The following is a 19,236-nucleotide window of genomic DNA, read 5'->3' on the forward strand; positions in this document are numbered from 1 at the left end:
TGTTGGGTGCATGACATGACACAATAATGAAGTAACAGGAAATGATAGTTAAAAAGGTTTGAGAATTGTCTAATATATTATCTGCTATGTATTTGATAGTTTAAGCGGTTTGAACTTCTATTATATACATGTACTCTGTCACAATTATCATGCGCAGTCTAAATGATACTACATTGATGCAATCAAACATCTAAAAATAAATGATTTATAATAAAAATTCCTCCTTCATAAACCGTGGGAGCTTGCCACGGTTTATGCTTAGCTTTCTCTTCGTAAACCGTTGGAGCTTGCCACAGTTTACACACAAACCACAAACACTATAATCTGTGATAATTTGCCACGGTTTATGTTAAAATCAGAAACCGTGGTAGCTTCCCACGATTTACATAGAAGTGTGAAAATGCACATGTATGTAAGAAATTTCCGTTTTGTGTATTTGAGTAAAGTTTTCACCCAATTTATTTATTTAGGTAAATTACCCTAAATCATTTTTTATTATCAGTTATTAATATAAAATATATAAAAATATAAAATATTTATTAAAATAAAATAAATTAAATATATATTTATATATAAATATATAATAATTAATTTTAGTATACAAACAAATAATATTTTTGTTAGACATGTACATAAATAAATACGTTATCTTCCGTTGAGGATTTCAATTTACGCATATGATACAACAGTGTTATACACCCTTTTCTTTGCTGTACGAACGGAAATTTCCATAAAATATTGATTTGACGCCGTACTTTTATAATGAAATGTTGGTATATAACTGTGCAAGAGTTTTAAGTGTATCTCTAGTTATTTTAACCGTTGATCTGAATTATAAAAAAATATATAATATATAATTATATATTAATTAAAATCAACAGTTAAAATAATTAAAACACTAGTATTTTTGATACACTTAAAATTTTTCTTATAACTATAAATTTGCTGATGCAATATATGAGCTTAATTTTAATATAATGACAATATAAAATATGTTATATAATTATACAATTACGTTTATTTTTTTGGATAAATATTTACATAATTAATATAAAAAATAGTTATTTTACTGATGTGACATTATATAATTAGATATGTGTGTAAAATTATTTTATACTAACAGTATATTAAAATTATATATATATATATATATATATATATATATATAATTACCTTGTAAACAAATTAAAGTGCTACAATTTTAACTTTATTTACCTAAAAAGCGGGCTAGAATTTTAGGTGAAATCCACATCTAGTGTTGTGAGTTATGACTCATAGTCATGTATGATATATGTGTGGAGTGCCATCATAGTTGAACTTTATATCTAATAACCTTTCTAAACTCATAACTACTTTGAGGTAATTTCTTAGACAGATGAAAATTGTGTTACAAAAGCCTTTCATTGCTAGATTATAATTAGAATAAATCACCAAAAACAAACACTAATAAAAATATTTTTGAAAGATCAAAACGACAAAAACATTTTCAAGCAAGATCAGAGTATATATGTTTTATTAAGAAATTGAATTTTCTTTTATACTTTTCAAGTTTAAATACAGTAAGTATATACAAAAAAATAATAATTTCATGATTATACTCTTAAAATCTATTCTTACGTAAATCATAACTGTTTCTGAAAGCAACTTTGAATGAATAGGTAAAAAGCCATAGCACAACTTATCCTTACTTTATACTTGAAATTTGAAAAAGAGAAGTTTGTACAATTGTGGTCACAATAATAGGTACTAGCACATTAATAAAAAGGAATTTACTTTTAAGTACAATAGTTAGTTGAAGTTATCTATTTTGAATAATTCGTTTATATACAATAAATATTTTTAAATCTTAAAATTGATATTTTTTAATATAAAATTATTGAGTAATACTAAAAAATCAACTTTTTTCAACCAATATTATCAATTTTTGTTTAAAATTATTTTACTTATGTTAAATATTAAAATTAACTAGTATTGATTAACTAAAAATTAATTCTCCCTAATTTTTCAAAATTTTATTACAACTTTGAGGTCCTAAGACGTGGATTGAAATACACGTTTTTGTGAATGCCTAGTCTAGTACTCCTTTTCTTTTCTTTTTTTTTTTCCTTCTTCGAAATTATTGCACTAATAATAGTTTGGCTTTTCCCTAAAAATTGAAGTGAGATTTGTCTGAAAGCATATATAATTACACAGTAGTCAACTTGGGCCATTGCTTTCTCTTTTGGTTTTTTCACAAGTGATTCGGTGCGTTTGTTTTGTGTTTGATTCCTTATGTAATGCATTACATATGCCCATTCATTACCTCCGGAAGTTAGGGTTACGACTTTCGAGTCAACCCAAAATATATATGCTGCCAATTTAAGCATTTATTATTCCTATTATTCAGGCGGCACATATTTATTGAGTCGGTCAACCAATTTTGAGAAGAAAATTTATATATTTAAGCGTGTTAGAAGACTAACATTTTTTATGAAAAAATATAAAAAAAAGTTAGTATTCATTTAAAATTAAAAATGCATGATAAATATAAAGAAAAACCTAACATTTTTTAATCATATATACACAAAAGTTACTAATACCGAATTGGTCTAGTGATATTATTAGGTAGGGGTGTAAGTTATCGAATCAAACCGAAATTTACTGTAAATCTGAGTTGAAATTTACAACAATCGAATAAAAAATTAAAAAAAATTGTTTTTTTTTTTATTTTTTTTCTAATTAAACCGGTTAATTTGGTTCAGTTTTTGGTTGGTTCGGTAGAAACCGAACTGAATCGAACCGAATCGAAGAAGTGGTTTAGTAATGCATTGAAATGAAAATTTTAGACTTAACAAATGTGTTTGTTTTATATTTAGTTGTTGGAATTAGGGCTGGAAGTGAGTCGAGCTGAGCCGAGCTAGACCAAGCTCAAGCTCGGCTCACCAAAATTGAGCTTGACTCATGACTCGGCTCATTAACAATCGAGCCTATTTTTTAAGCTCAAGCTCGACTCACCAAAAGCTTACGAGCTGACTCAAGCTCACGAGCTGGCTCAAATAATAGAAACATAAATACATAATCTATAATTTTATATCAATAAATTATAACTTATATATTTTTAAAAATATTTGAAAAGAACAATTATTGTTTATCTATCAATAAATATAAATTTTTTATTTATGTCTTACATCAAAATTATGTGTAATAAATAAATATAAAATTTTAAATAATTAAGATCATTAATATATATAATTATATATTACTATTTTATAAGTATATATATAATATTAAAAGTATAGACTAGATGCATATAGGATATGTGTATTAATAATTATATATAATCGAGCTAGCTCACGAGCTAATGAGCTGAGTTTATCCAAGCTCAAGCTCGGCTCATTTAATTTATGAGCTCAACTTCAGGTTTAAGCTTAACTCACTAGCTAACGAGCTTAGCTTATTGAGCTATTAACGAGCCGAGCTCGAGCAGGCTCATAAGCTGGCTTGACTCACTTCCAGCCCTAGTTGGAATGAGTTGAAATTGTGTTGAATTTGAATGTAATGTAATGTTATTTCAGTTTATTAATTGTTTTGAACATCATTTTACTGAGATTAATTTTTTATTAGTTAGAATTTAAAAACCGAAAAAACTGATCAAACCAAACTGTTTTTGGTTCGATTTAGTTGTGGCACAAACAATAAATCGATTGATTGATATTCTATAAAAACCGAATAGATCGATTCGATTAGTTTTTTGTCTAAAACTAAACCAAACCGAACCGATAACACCTCTATTATTAGGTTTCTAGTTATAAAGTTTGGATATCAATAAAAGAAAAATAAATGTTTCAAATTTCCATGTTGGAGTTTGGAAGATGCACCTATCGATATAACTCAAAGAAAGTCAGAAACCTAAAAGTCAAGAAATGTGAGCAGTAGTAGCGCTAAGCTAATTCAACCAAACTAATCCATCATAATAATACAACTTCTCTTAAACTTATGATGACTCAAAGATTGAGTCACCCATGGTAGAGTAGAATCGTAGCTACCAACTGACCAATAATTTAAACCAATGTTTCCATGTTCTTCATCGGATTAGGTTGTTTAATTTCCATGCATAATGTTTTTTGAGGAATAATAACTGAACAACTATGTACTTATTTTAATTTTTTAATACTTTCTATCTTGGCTCATCAATGCTCCCAATATAATAGTGCTAAATAGCTTAATTATTATAAAATTACTCCATTTGTGGATGTACATTTTTCCTTCTTCATCTCTTCGTATTTTGATTTCAATTCCACTTTTATGTTTTTTTTTTTTATAATAAACACGGTTTTAATATTGGTATTTTTTAATAATTAAATATATATTTTTTTATTAATTAACAAATAACTTAGATATATAATTAACTAATAATTATTATTTTTATATAAATATTAAAAATATTTAGTATATGAATAATATTTTTATTTTATTTTATGCTAATTAAAAGGTATTTATAAATTTGAGTAATTAATATTATTAATATTATTATTAATATTAATAAACGGTTACCAACAGTTCATATATTGTCAATTATAATAATGATACATAGTATCATTTGATTAAAGGGACGCAACTTTTTAAAAATGGTATATATTTGAAACATTATATCTATTGACTAAAGGGACATAACTCTTTAAGAATGGTGTATGTTTAAAACATTGTACCTATTGATAATAAAAGAGTCATAACAATTTATGTAGTGACAAATTATAATTGCTATGTGCAATAGATATAAATAAAATCCTTGTTCATATTAATCATGTGTGTATTTTAACTATTAAGAGATTTTTTTTATTCAAGAGAGTTAAGAATTTCTTAATATTGCTAATTAAGAAATTCTTAGCTTTCATTGTATCTTGGGAGAATATTGTCATTAACCCTATAACAATTGTGGAAACAAATATCTCTCTAAAAAAAAAGCGATATAATCGTACTTTGAAACCATCTTCATATACCCAACAATTTTAGAGAGATATTTCTTGAAAATGACACAAGATCGAAACACTACGTTCAAGGTTATGAATCAAGAGTTTGTCAAGTTTGGATCGCTTTGATGGAATGAATTTCAACCGTTGGAAGGACAAGATGATGTTTCTTCTTTCGATTCTCAATCTTGTATATGTGATTGACCGAAGACTACACCAATTGTTGATGCCGTTGAAAATTCCACACCGGAAGAGAAAGAAAAAATTGTTCAATTAAAGAAGAAACAAGATGAAGATACTTTTGCATGTTGAAGTCATATTCTCAATACTTTATCTGACTGACTCTATGATCTTTACATGTCAATTCAATCATCATTGGAGATTTGGAAGTTTTTGAAAGAAAAGTACAATATTGAACGAGAAGAAATAGATAAATTTATTATGATAAAATATTTTGAATTTATTATGAATGATACTATGCCTGTTATGGATCAAATTCATGAATTACAAATCCTTGTAAGTAGACTTCGTGATCTACAAGTAGTGATTCTTGAATCATTACAAGTTGGAGCAATTATTTTAAAATTGTCTTCATCTTGGAATAGTTACAGGAAGAAACTTTTACATTCTGGTGAGGACTTCACAATTAAGAAATTACTAAGGTATACACGATAGAGGAAGAAACTCGAAAGCATGATGCTGTGTATCTTTTTCAAAGTTTTAAAATGAATAATATTGGTGAAGACAACACCAATAAGAAGAAAAGAAAATTATTAAAAGATTCACAATATGACAAAAAGATACAAAGAGTGTTATCATTGTCACAAAAAAAGATATTATATCAAAGAATGTAGACTTCTGAAAAAGAAAACATCAAAGACCAACTTAATGGAAGAGAAGAATTTAATTGTTATGGTTGAATAAAAAGTACAAAATATGCATATTGACATAGTTATAAAACATAACATGTTAACAAAAGAAAAAACTGTACCTCAGTGGATATGGTTAACTCAATGTTACTAAAAACAAAATTACCTTAAAATTTGTGGGGTGAATTATTATTGACATCATGTCATATCCATAATAAGATACCATCAAGATATAAAAATATTTCTCCTTATAAAATTTGGAAAGAAAGAAAATTTAATTTGAATTATCTGAAAGTGTGGGGATGTTTAGCTTTTTTATCGAGTTCCTGATAAAAAGAGAATCAAATTGGGACCAGGAGCTATAAAAGGCACTTTCATAGAATATGCTCAAAATTCTAAAGCATGTAAAATATTAGATTTAGTGTCTAATGTAGTTGTTGAATAAAGAGAGATAAAATTTATTGAAAATAAATTTATCAATGATTCAACTTTTGGTTCAAAATATCTCTAAAATAATACTAATATTTCACAAAAAATAAATAATTAAAATAATAAACATCTAAATGACAATGAATTAATTGAACCAAGGAAGAGTTTAAAAGTGAGAAAAAAAAAAGGATTTGGGTCTAGATTTTATTTCTTTTGAGACTATCACCTTTTTGGCAAAAGAAAACATGAGAAGACCTATAGCACAATTAGATTATGCTAGTGCTATAAGAAGTTTAAAGTATACAATGCATTATACCAGATCTGATATAGCATTTGTTGTGTGCAAATTATCAAGGTTTATGGAAAAACCTAACAATTAACATTGAAAAATTATAACAAGAATTTTTTGTTATCTCAAAAAAATCATAAACTTAGAATTACATTATAGTAATTATCCCGTAGTTTTAGAAGATTATTTCGATGCAAGTTGGATTACAAATCTTAGTGATAACAAATCCATGTGATAACAAATCCATTTTAGAATGGATTTTCATCCTAGGTGGTGGAGCTATAAGTTGGGTCTCAAAAAAACAAACATTTATTACACATTTTACTATGGAGGCTAAGTTTGTAGCTTTATCAGCCGTAGATAAAGAAGCAAAATGATTAAAAAATTTGTTATATGATATAAAGTTGTGGCCACAACAGACAACATTCATTTCAATTTTTTGTGATTGTAAATCAACCATGTCTCGAGCATATAATAAAGTTTATAATGGAAAGTTTAGACATATAAGTTTGAGACATGATTTTGTGAGATAACTAATAGATAATAGTGTAATTACTACTTATATAAGATCTCAAGAAAATTTAGCAGACTTTTTGACTAAAAGTTTGTCAAAAGATAAAATAAAAAAGACTACTACTAATATGCATGGGATTAAAACCTATTGATGTTAAATGATGAAAATCCAACTTTATTATAGTAGACCACTAGTTTCAATGTTTAATAAATTATTTAACAATTAGAGTATTAATGTATAGGATTTAGTGCTATTTACAATAAATTATGAGGGTGAATTAAAACTTTAAGTGAAATAATAATATTATTTATCAAAAGATTCCACCTATATGAATATAGGAATAGTGCAGCTCCAATTGAGAATTTTAGAAATTTTATTTTTGTAAATATTTATGAAATTAAGATAACCACAATGCCATATAAGTACTTAAAATTATAGACTTTTAAATTTTGAGGGTATAAGTAATGTGCCTGATTTTTGGTATTAACATATGGAATATATGTTTAATCGATTAGACATCTATTATTTTATTAGAACTGCTCTAAAATTTATACTAAAATAATATTTAATCTTAATGACACATTCTTTATATATATACTTTTATGATATTTAAAATTTTGTAAATAGGAGAAATTAAAAGATATTTACAAATTTAATTAATTAATATTGCTAATATTATTATTAATGTTATTATTAATATTAATAAATGATTACTAACTGTTCATATATTGTCAATTATAATAATAATGGTACATAATATTATTTAACTAAAAAAACACAACAATCCTTTAAAAATAGTATATGTTTGAAATATTATATCTATTGACTAAAAAGATATCTCTTTAAGAATGGTGTATATTTGACAATAAAAAATCACAATAATTTATATATATGATAAATTATAATTGTTATATACAATAAATATAAATAAAATTTTTGTCTACTATTTATACATATCAACAAGTGTGTATTTTAATTATTAAGAAATTTTTTTATTAAAAAAATTAAAAAAATTTTATTATTGTTAATTAAAAAATTTATAAGTTTTATTATATTCTAAAAGAATATTTTCATTAACTTTATAGCAACTTAGTGTAAAAGACAGAAATTTTTCTAAAAAAAATGATTTAATAATACCTTAAAACCGTCTTTATATATCCAACCCTAATAACGAATCAAATAGCTAGACATATATTAAGCAAGATATTTATCATGATCCAACCTCTTTTATGCATTATTTTTTTACGTGTGCATATTCTACGTATTATATATAAAGAAAAGAGAAAGAGAAGAAAAAATCAGCGCCGTCGTATTAATACCCACAAATCAAACTTCTATAATAAATTAAACCCCCTATGTTTTTCAAATTAGTGTGTTATAAAACATAAATTATATTCACAGCCGTAGTAAAGGCTTAATTTAACTTTGTAACTTTTCTGGAATACTTTTTCTTTCGTTGAACTTTGCCGATACGAATGTATTTCTTCTAAAAAAGTAAGAATTGAATACGAGTAGGAGTAGATAATACTATAATAGTATATGTGCTCTCATTACTTTATGAAATGGTACTGAAATATCTCTTTCAATTACGTGTATTATATCGTATATATGTGAGAGCTTTAATATAATAAATTTAAAATTTAAATTTAAATAATTCTTTTTAATTAAAAAAAATTAAAAAATGATATTCACATAATACGTACATCATTGGTACGATACAATAAAGTTGTTCTTTTATATATTAAAAACGTAAATTAAAATTAAAGTAAATTAACTAAAATAAAGATCATAGCCATGTGATGAAAATACATTATTAAACAATAAAGATAGAATGTTAACAAAGAAAAAGAGAAAGCCAAAGAATGGTTCATGCATGTAATTACTTGTTCATCATCATATACTCTATCTAAAAAAGTTAATATGGAAAACAAAAAACAAAAAAGAAAATCATGATTAACAACAACGGCACCGCATTGTTGCGTGTGAAGCTGAAAGCGTCAAACCGATTCACATCTTCATGATGGAGCCCACTCCATGGGCTGCCCGCTGCCCCATTCTTCGAATCTTCTTAATCATATCAGTATCAATATTAGACAAAAAAAAATTCAGAAATTTTCCTGCTGACTTTTTTTAGAAATTATTTTTAATATAGAGATGAATATGATGTTTTAGACTTTTAGTTTAATATTGATATTTAAAGTGTATTATGGTATTGTGGGTGTGTTAAAAAAAGTATCTAACACGTATTGGAAACCACTCAGATAAAGACGCCTAAAACGTCTTTTTTTAAAGATGTTTCCATGTTGTGTTTTAATTAGTTTCTATATAATTTATTCGGTATTCCTCATCACATATTATTAAATTCCTCAAACGATTTTCTTTCCAGAAATAATAAAAAACATTTAATTTGGACTAAAATAAAAAAATAATAAATTAACTATTAGATTTTTTTTAAAAGATTATTTACATAAAAAAAATATATCACATTCATCAATAAATAAATATATATATATATATATAAAACAAGCTCTTAAAATTTTTATAAATAAAAAAATAATTGATTTATATTCGTACAATATATAAAATAATTACTATATTAGAGTAAAGTATTGTTTTTGTCCTTAACGTTTGGGGTAAGTTCTATTTGTGTCCCTAACGTTTAAATCGTCCTATTTGTATCTTTAACGTTTACAAAAGTGATTCAATGTTATCCTACTATCAATTATACTAACAAATCAGATTATATTTTTTAATTATTCTCACTTAGATGTATTCATTCTCAATTAGGTCTTACTTGGATGTGTTCGATTTTAATATTATACCCACTATTTGTATTTAGATTCAATTATGTCCCTAGAAAAGTGAATTATGTAAATGTTGTAAGAATTAGTTTCAACTTTTGATGAGCTATTTTTCAGAGTGGATCATCGATTTTATCCCAGACATTTGTATTCTAACTTTAAGAAGAGATTTTTAAAACTCAAACTAAAGCGTTCATGATGTGTAATTGACGGCAAGATAACATTGAATCACTTTTACAAACATTAGGGATACAAATAGGACGATTTAAACGTTAGGGACAAAAACGATATTTTACTCTACTATATTATTATTATATTATATATTAAGATTCACTAATTTAAATTTTCTTTTTATTTTTAATATAAGCATTAGAAATAAATAAAATTTGTATAACTAAATGTAGTGTAACAAAATATATATAATATTAATTAGTTCTTAAAAAATTCTAAAAAAATAGTTTCTTTCATTTTAGTAAAATAACTATTTATTAAAGTAGACAAATTAATTATTTTCTTCTCATATACAGTTTTTTTAAGACATAAAAGTAATTAATTAGGACATTGGTTGAGATAATTAAAATCACTATTTCATTAAATTTTTAATTTAAAGAAAAATCCTAGTTAATTTTGGTATAGAAATTTCGAATTTGGAAACATTGATAAAAATTATGTTGAATTTTGATTTATTTGATTCTCATTTAAATTAATCACTACATAAGTTAAAGTTCTGTTTTGAAGTTATATTCGAGATTTAATATGATTTTTAAAGTTTTAATTTACTTAGTTTTATTTTTTAACTTAGGTATCCGTGACTCATATTAGGGTTTTAAGTGTTTAGTTGAAAAAAATAAGGTAAAAAAAATTTCAATTGTCACATTAAACAGTCGCTAGAATGTATAATGTAACAGTCGTTAGTCCATCTCAGCATGTCGTTAACGATTTTGTGAGACAGTGACAAAAATAAGATTAGGAACCAATGTGAGTCATAACTATTAAGTTGGGAGACTAAATTGAGTAAATCGAAATTTTTGAAATTAGATTGAAACATAGTTGTTAGAACCGAACCAGTGATCGAACCGGTCAAGCTACTGGTTTACTGGTTTATTAGTTCAACCGATAAATTACTGGTTGAACCGATAAAATTGGTCTCACGTAAATATAAAATATAAAATAGTTAAAAATTTAAAATTAAAATTTGAAATACATATCTTCACTAACATTTTATGAAGAATCAAGTCTCAACTTCTAAAAATAATTAATATAAAAAAAATCATAAAATTTTAATACTACAATAGTATCTTATTTTGACACAATAAAAAAATAATTAATTCACAAAGCCTATCATCTAACTATAATATCAGTAGATTTTAACACTAACATCAAAACAAATAACCTTAATCACAATATATACTAGTAATAAAATAGATCAAGTAAATTAATAAATTTTTAGTGAAATTTATATTTATATTAATAATGGTATATAATTAAAATATAATTAATTTTAAAAATAGAAAAAATAATAATTGAATTAAATTAGATATTTATGTATACTATATAATTAGTATTTGTCAAATATAATGCTTAGAAGTGCAATGGCTAAGTGGCAAGTAGAGGTTGCTTTTGCTCCAAGGTTCTTGGTTTGAGACCTTGTGGAGACATTTTAAAAAATTTTTCAAGCAGACTAGTTCGGTTAGATCAGTTTGCATCGGTTCACAACGGTTTTATTCCTTAAACGGTCTAAGGAGTAAACCGATTCGGTTCAAGTCCGATTCACTAGTTTTCTGGTCGAACCAGCCGATCCAGTTCGGTTTTTACAACTATGGATTCAAATACGAACATAATTTCAGAGACCAATAAGTATTATCTCTTTGTTGACAATTAAGTTATTTTAATGGTAATTAAGATCTAATAATGGTTTATAATAAAAGAAGCATTCTTTTGCAACAATGAACCTATAGTAGTAGTTAGGGGTGTTCATAGATTAGATCATATCCACATAAATCCACAGTATTTATCCGTATCTGATCTATAATTTGAGGATATGATCTGATCTATAAGATGATCGGATTGGATCGAATCGGATCCACACTCTAATAAGATAGAAGTAAATATGTTTACAAAAGTAAACAAAAAAATTATTGACTTTTTTTATAAAAATAATTTTTTTAATATTTTTTATTTTATGGATATATTTGATATCTGATCCAAACATAAAAAGTGCGAATATCGAATTTGATCTAATAAGTTTAGTGTGGATTAGATCGAAATTTCAGCCATATCCCATCTGTAAACACTCCTAGCAATAATAACTAAAAAATTACAATGATTATATTTTTAACTAAGAGGAAGTGCCAAAAAAAAGTACTAAATACAAGAATATTTAATCAAATATTAAAAGAAAATTTTACTTTAAAACAGTTAGACTTTTTTTGCTCTTATATATATATATATATATATATATATATATATATATATATATATATATAATGTAATAATAATAATAATAATATGATAATTGTTTTATATATCACACAAATATAAACGTTTTTTTTTCTATGATCTTAAGAAAGGTTTTGTAAGTCCCTAATCTTGTTATTGATTTTTGTAGTGTTAGCCCTCATATTATCAATTTGATTCATATATAATTTGGATGATAAATTATTTGGTGACGTGCTTCCTTTTTTACTGTGATATACTTGTTTATTATTATTATTATTATTATTATTATTATTATTATTATTATTATTATTATTATTATTATTATTATTATTATTATTATTATTATGTACATTAAAAAATAACAGACCAAATTATTGCCATAACATAATAGAAGTATGGAAGTTTATCATTCTTCTCTAATGGAGGAAACAAAATTCTTTTCAATAGTTTATTTAACATTTAGTAGAATAAAAATAAATTTTATTAGAATAAATTTTAGTACGAGTTTAATATTTTTATTTATCATAAAATATTTATAGACTTACTCGTAGATAAATTTTGGAAAAAAGAAAAAAAACATGATTTTTAATTTTATTTTTAAATAAACTTTATTTTTAATTTTAAAATAAATTTAATTTTATTTTTTAATAATATTAATTTTTTACCGTATATAATTATTCAATTATTTTTTAATCATATATAAATAAATTACTCTTAATAAGACTTTTTTGTGTTATTCAATTATCTTTTTTTAAAAATAATTAATTATTAAAATAATTAAACTTTTCACAACAAAATAATAAAAAAATTATGAATGAAAAAAATTAACTATCCTGATAATTTTTTGTATTTTTATTCATATTTTAATTATAAACATAAATATAATTTAATTATATTATTTATAAAATGTGACTATAAATGTAGATAAAATTTAGTTATATTATTTATATATAGTTTCATTGTATTGTAATGCTTACAAAGTTAGATTATAATTATGACAATAGAATTATTTTTGTATTTTTATATGTGTGACTAATTGGTGGTATTAAAACATTACTCTTAATTATAAATAAGGTTTATAATTTAAAAAATCAAAGACTCAATTAAAAAGATACGAAAAAAATGATGTTAAAATATTCTAACTCTTTAAAATAAAAATATTCGAAATTTAATTAAAAATTATTTAAAATTTAAACTCAATAAAAATTTATATTCAATGTGTTTTTTATTAAATATATTTATTAACCTATTATATCATATCGGTTGAAATTAGTTTTTATAATGTTAATTTTTTAATAACACTTTATTAGAAAAAATCATTTATTCAGAATTTTTTAAAAACTAATTAATATTATATATATTTTGTCACATTACATCTTGTTATAAAAATTTATTTATTTCTAATGCTTATATTAAAAATAAAAACAAAATTTAAATTAGTAAATTTTAATCTATAATATAATAATAATATAGTAATTATTTTATATATTATACGAATAAAAATTAATTATTTTTTTATTTATAAAAAGTTTAAGAGCTTGTTTTATATATATATATAGATGAATGTGATATATTTTTTTATGTAAATAATCTTTTAAAAAAATCTAATAGTTAATCTATTATCTTTTTTGTTTTAGTCTAAATTAAATATTTTTTATTGTTTTTAGAAAGGAAATCTTTTGAGGAATTTAATAATACAAGAAACACCGAATAAATTATACAGAAACCAATTAAAACACAACATGGAAACATCTTTAAAAATAGACGTTTTAGGCGTCTATATTTGAGTGGCCTCCACACGTATTCTGTGTGTTGGCCAAAATGTTGACACGTGTCCAACACGCATCTTGCGTGTTGTCAGAATGATAACACGTGTCCAATATGCATTCTGTGTGTTGATTCTCCATCTGCAATATCCACCCACCTGTAGTTACATCAAATAATTTCATTTTCAACAAAAATACTAATATTTTTTCTATATAAAAAAAAGCCTATTTTTTTCTATATAAAAAAGATACGTAGAGTTTTGTTGAAAATATAGATCTTTTTGGTATATATACAGATGAGTGAATGTTACAGATATCACAGATCCAACATGCAAGTTATGTGCTGATTCAACACACATGAAGTGTGATGAACAAGCTAAGTATCGTGATCAGGTGCAACACTCACCCAATGTGTTGTTGAATACGTGGCGAGCACCGAAAGCAACACGTATGTTGCGTGTTGGACACGAATAAGCTGTTGATTCTATATGATACCAACATGTAACCTGTGAGGTGGGTCTTTTGTATATAAAAACTGAAACTTGTTATTATTTTACTTCATTGCGAGCGAGAGAGGTGTTTTAATACGTTGTTAGTGTGATGGATGACACTGTAAATATAATAGTTTACCACAACAATAAAATTATATGAAATACATATGAGGGGTGAGTTTTGCGTGTGAGAATCCGTTTTTGTTTGTGATTCCATACAGTATGATGTTCACGAAACTACAGTACGATCTCTGTCAAAACATAGAAGTTGGCTCGACATGCGTTCCGTTTTGCTGAAAAAGCTACTTCCACTTCAAATAAGACGTTACCTACATGTTGACTCAAATAATATTGCAATTTCACATTGTGATACACCATAATGGAATATAGCTGCATAACACATAAATATTATCCATATTAAAAATAATTTTTAAATTTTTATACCTTCAAAGTATATTTTTTTACTATATACGAAAAATATTTATTTAATTTATGTTTTTATCACTATTTTTATTTTATTTTTTAATTTATATACAAATTATTAGAAGTTTTAATTTATCTTTTTAATTAGTTTTTATTTTTAAATTAAAAAGTTTTTGTATTTTGTATTTTTTAATATTTTTAAAAATAATATATAAATTTTTACTTATTTAAATATTAAAACGATAATTAAAAAGATAAATTAAGTATCTTAATTAATCATTACTCATAAAAGATTATTCTAAAATGATATTATTTGTAGATTTTATTCCATAATTGATATTTGATTAATTAATTTAAATAATGAGGTGTATATATTTTGTTTGCAAATCATATCAATTAAGGTTGATATACAATAAAAAAGATATAAATTAGATTTATTAAAATGATTGACAATGAATAGAATTTTAGTAATTAAATGTCAATTTCTGTTTAATCCTGAAAAAGATACTTTTTCTGAAATGAGAGGGGTATGCATATTGACACCAAAACGTATAACATCAGCATTTTTATAGTAGAATGATATTCATCGTAAGATAATCTAATGATATTATTTGTAGGTTTTATTCTTTCAAGTCTGCTACATATATAAGTCTTTTTGGCATACAAGTTGGCCAAAACTCAACAAAAACAACTATCAGTTTAGATTGCGTGTAAACACACGTTTTTTCCAACTCTTGAATAGCACAAAAACTATTATGACAAACGATTCTTCTCCCTCAATCAAAACCGCAACACTCAAAATTCAAATAAGGATCAAAATCTCTCAAAATCGTCGCGAAAAGTGAAGGAAGTTTCAAAACTGAATTCGAAAAGAATTATGAGAAAATGAAGAAGAAGAAGAAGCAGCAGAAGGATGATGAGGAAGAGGAAGAGTTTTAAATTATGCAAAACTTATTAGTACAAAAACATCGAAAATTCTTAAATAATACACATAAATATCTTAGTTTTACACTGAAATTTGCTGCAAAAATAAAAAATATTTCCTCTAATGCTTCATTTTTTTCTTCTTTTTTCCTTATTTCTTTCCTTCTTTTAGTTGAACGAATATAAATTCATCATCTTCCAAGTAATTTTGCAGCATTATGTGTTTCTTCTTCTTTTTTTTGTTTGATTTTTTTGTTTTTATTCTTATTAGAAGAGTAAAACAAGAAAAAACTTGAGAAGGTGAAATAAGAAGGAAAAGATGAATAAGAAAAAAAAGAATATGGTGATGATGATGAAAAAAAAGAAGAAGCAGCAGAAGATGAGGAGGAGGAAGATGAAGAGTTTTGAATTATGCAGAACTTATCAGTACAAAAATATCGAAAATTTTTAAATAGTACACAATAAATATCTTAGTTTTACACCGAAATTTGCTGTAAATACCCAAAAATATTTCTTTTAATGCTCTGCATTTTTTTTTCTTTTAGTTGAATGAATGTAAGTTCACCATCTTCCAAGTAATTTTGCAATATTATGTTTTTTTTTCTTCTTTTTTGTTTGATTTTTTTTTTATTTTTATTCTTGTTAAGAGAGTAAAACAAGAAGAAACTTGAGAAGGTAAAACAAGAAGGAAAAGATGAATAAGAAAAGAAGAAGAAGATGGTGATGATGATGAAAAAAAGAAGAAGAAGCAGCAGAAGAAGAGGAGGAGTGAGAAGAAGAGTTTTGAATTATGCAAAATTTATCAGTACACATTCACCGAAAATTGTTAACAGTACATATAAATATCTTAGTTTTACAACAAAATTTGCTACAAATACACAAAAATACTTTCTTTAATGCAAAAATCTTACATTACATTAAATTCAAACCATCAATAATGAATAGTAATTTTCACAAACAAAAACATTATTCACCTACAGAATCATAAACTACTAATGAAAACATTAATTAGAATTGAATTACACCTCAGCCACTTGATTGGATTCAAAATAATAATCCACTTTACTCTGGTTCAATTGACAATCTGAACTTGAATCATTCATTATCTTCAACAATGAGATAATTGTTCAAAACTGATTTCAGAGCTTGATTTCAAAAACATAAAGAACGAAGGAAATCGCAAAAAACGAAGAAAGAGAATGCAGAAAACGAACGAAGAAAAACACAGAAAACGCAGAGATGGAAGAGAACGTGGATTGAAAACGCTGAGAAAATCCAAAAATGAAAATGAAATCTTTTCGAAAAAGGTAGTTATATATTCGTGCATTGATTAAAAAGTTGGTTAGATAATGCACGTAAGATGAATTAGGTCAAAGAAACTTGTATGGACTTGTAACGAAAAAAACTTGTATGTGAAAAATATTTATTATTCTTTAATAGAAATTTAACTAATTAATTTAAACAATGAGATGTATGTATTTTATTTGTAAATTATATTAATTAAGGTTATTATATAATAAAAAAAGATATATATATCAAATTATTAATTAAAATAATTGATAATTAATAAAATTTTAGTCATTAAATATCAATTTTTATATAATTTTAAAGATATTTTTTAAAATATTATTAGAAGAGAAGTATACATATTAATATCAGAATGTACTACAATAGCATTTTTAGCGTCAAAATACTAAGTGTTGTAAAATAATATCATAATACAATATTTTTTTTCTTATTTCTTTTCTTAGAGTATTACTAACGGGAGAAGGTTATCTGTCAACATGTTTAATGTAAAAATTTATTATTAAAAATATTTTAATGATTCTATAATTCATTAATTTAAAAAATATTACAAAACCCTTTTTATAATGCTAAAATGGATTTCTTTTATGAAAAATGTAATACTATTAATTTAACAAAAAAATAAAAATGAATACATTGCATTTAATGAAAAAGGATGATGCGATTTCGAAATTGATGATGTCATACTAATTTAATAACATTTTATCATAAATATATTTAATGTATATTAAAAGTTAAAATTAATATTAATAATATGTCTAAAACTCTAAATACAGGATAACAAACTTAACTCTGGCATTTAATGCGTCTGAATTTTAGTATATTTCATTTGAATTATCTAGAAACATTTTGATGCATCATGCATACGAATATTTGAGGTAATTCTGATGTTAGCAAAGAAAGCTACTTCTGAAAATAAATATATATATATATACAATTCAAAAAATAATAAAATAAAAATGAAATTACATATTAGAATTAATTCGAGGGGTTCCTGTTGTCCTCGTGAGACATGGTGGGGCCCACTTGACTTGTTACACAATACAACGATAATACTTTGGTTTATACTTTACTTTACTTTAATTAATTAATTGTCCTCTTGCGACTTTCTCTTTTGTTCTTAGCCGGACTTGTTTAGAAGCTTTTAAAAGGTTAAGCAAGTAAGTAACTTAGAATTAGACGTTAATTAAATAATTATAACTAAACCTCGGAGTTTTTTAGTTAAAACACCTGTTTTAACGGGTGCCTCAATTTTGTGCCACGCGCATTTTAATTAATTTATATCAACATTGTTTTGCTTGCACTATTTTCATGGCTTAAGCCTCTCGATCTATCTCCACATTCATAAAGCCAAGTGATGATGATGATAATCACAGTTTACCACTCTTAATTTATTCCTTCACCTAAACTTTTAATGAAAACTAACACCGGTGCTAATTAGCGCGCAATTTGTCATATCTTCATTCAATTATTAAACGTATTAGTTGGAGAGTCTATTATTATCTGTTTCCAGTTGTTATTATCTCACCATTTCGTTTCACATACTGATCACAAGAGTTTAATTAAAAAGGGAATGCTCCTACAAAGACACAGAAAATATCTTTTTTAAAAGATATTTTTTTAATAATTAAAATTTAATACATATAATAATTTAAATTATATTATTTTTGTTAAAATTAGGTCAGACAAATTAATTTGATCAAAAAATAATGAATCAAATTTTGAATTCGTTTAAATTAATATTAATTTTTTATAAAAATTACTATAATATTTTTATTATATAAAATGACTAAAATGCTCTTATTATATATATTAATTTTGAGAATTCTAAATTCTAACCCTTTTCTTCTCTATCGTTATAGGGTTAGAATTTAAAATTTTTAAAATTAATATATATATATATATATATATATATATATATATATATATATATATAATAGAAATATTTTAATTGTATTTTATAATAAAAATATTGTAGTAATTTTTTTATAAAAAAATATTAATTTATACCGATTTAAAATTTAATTTATTAATTTT

Source organism: Arachis hypogaea, chromosome 14 (genome assembly GCF_003086295.3).
Source record: "Arachis hypogaea cultivar Tifrunner chromosome 14, arahy.Tifrunner.gnm2.J5K5, whole genome shotgun sequence".
Lineage (NCBI taxonomy): Eukaryota > Viridiplantae > Streptophyta > Magnoliopsida > Fabales > Fabaceae > Arachis > Arachis hypogaea.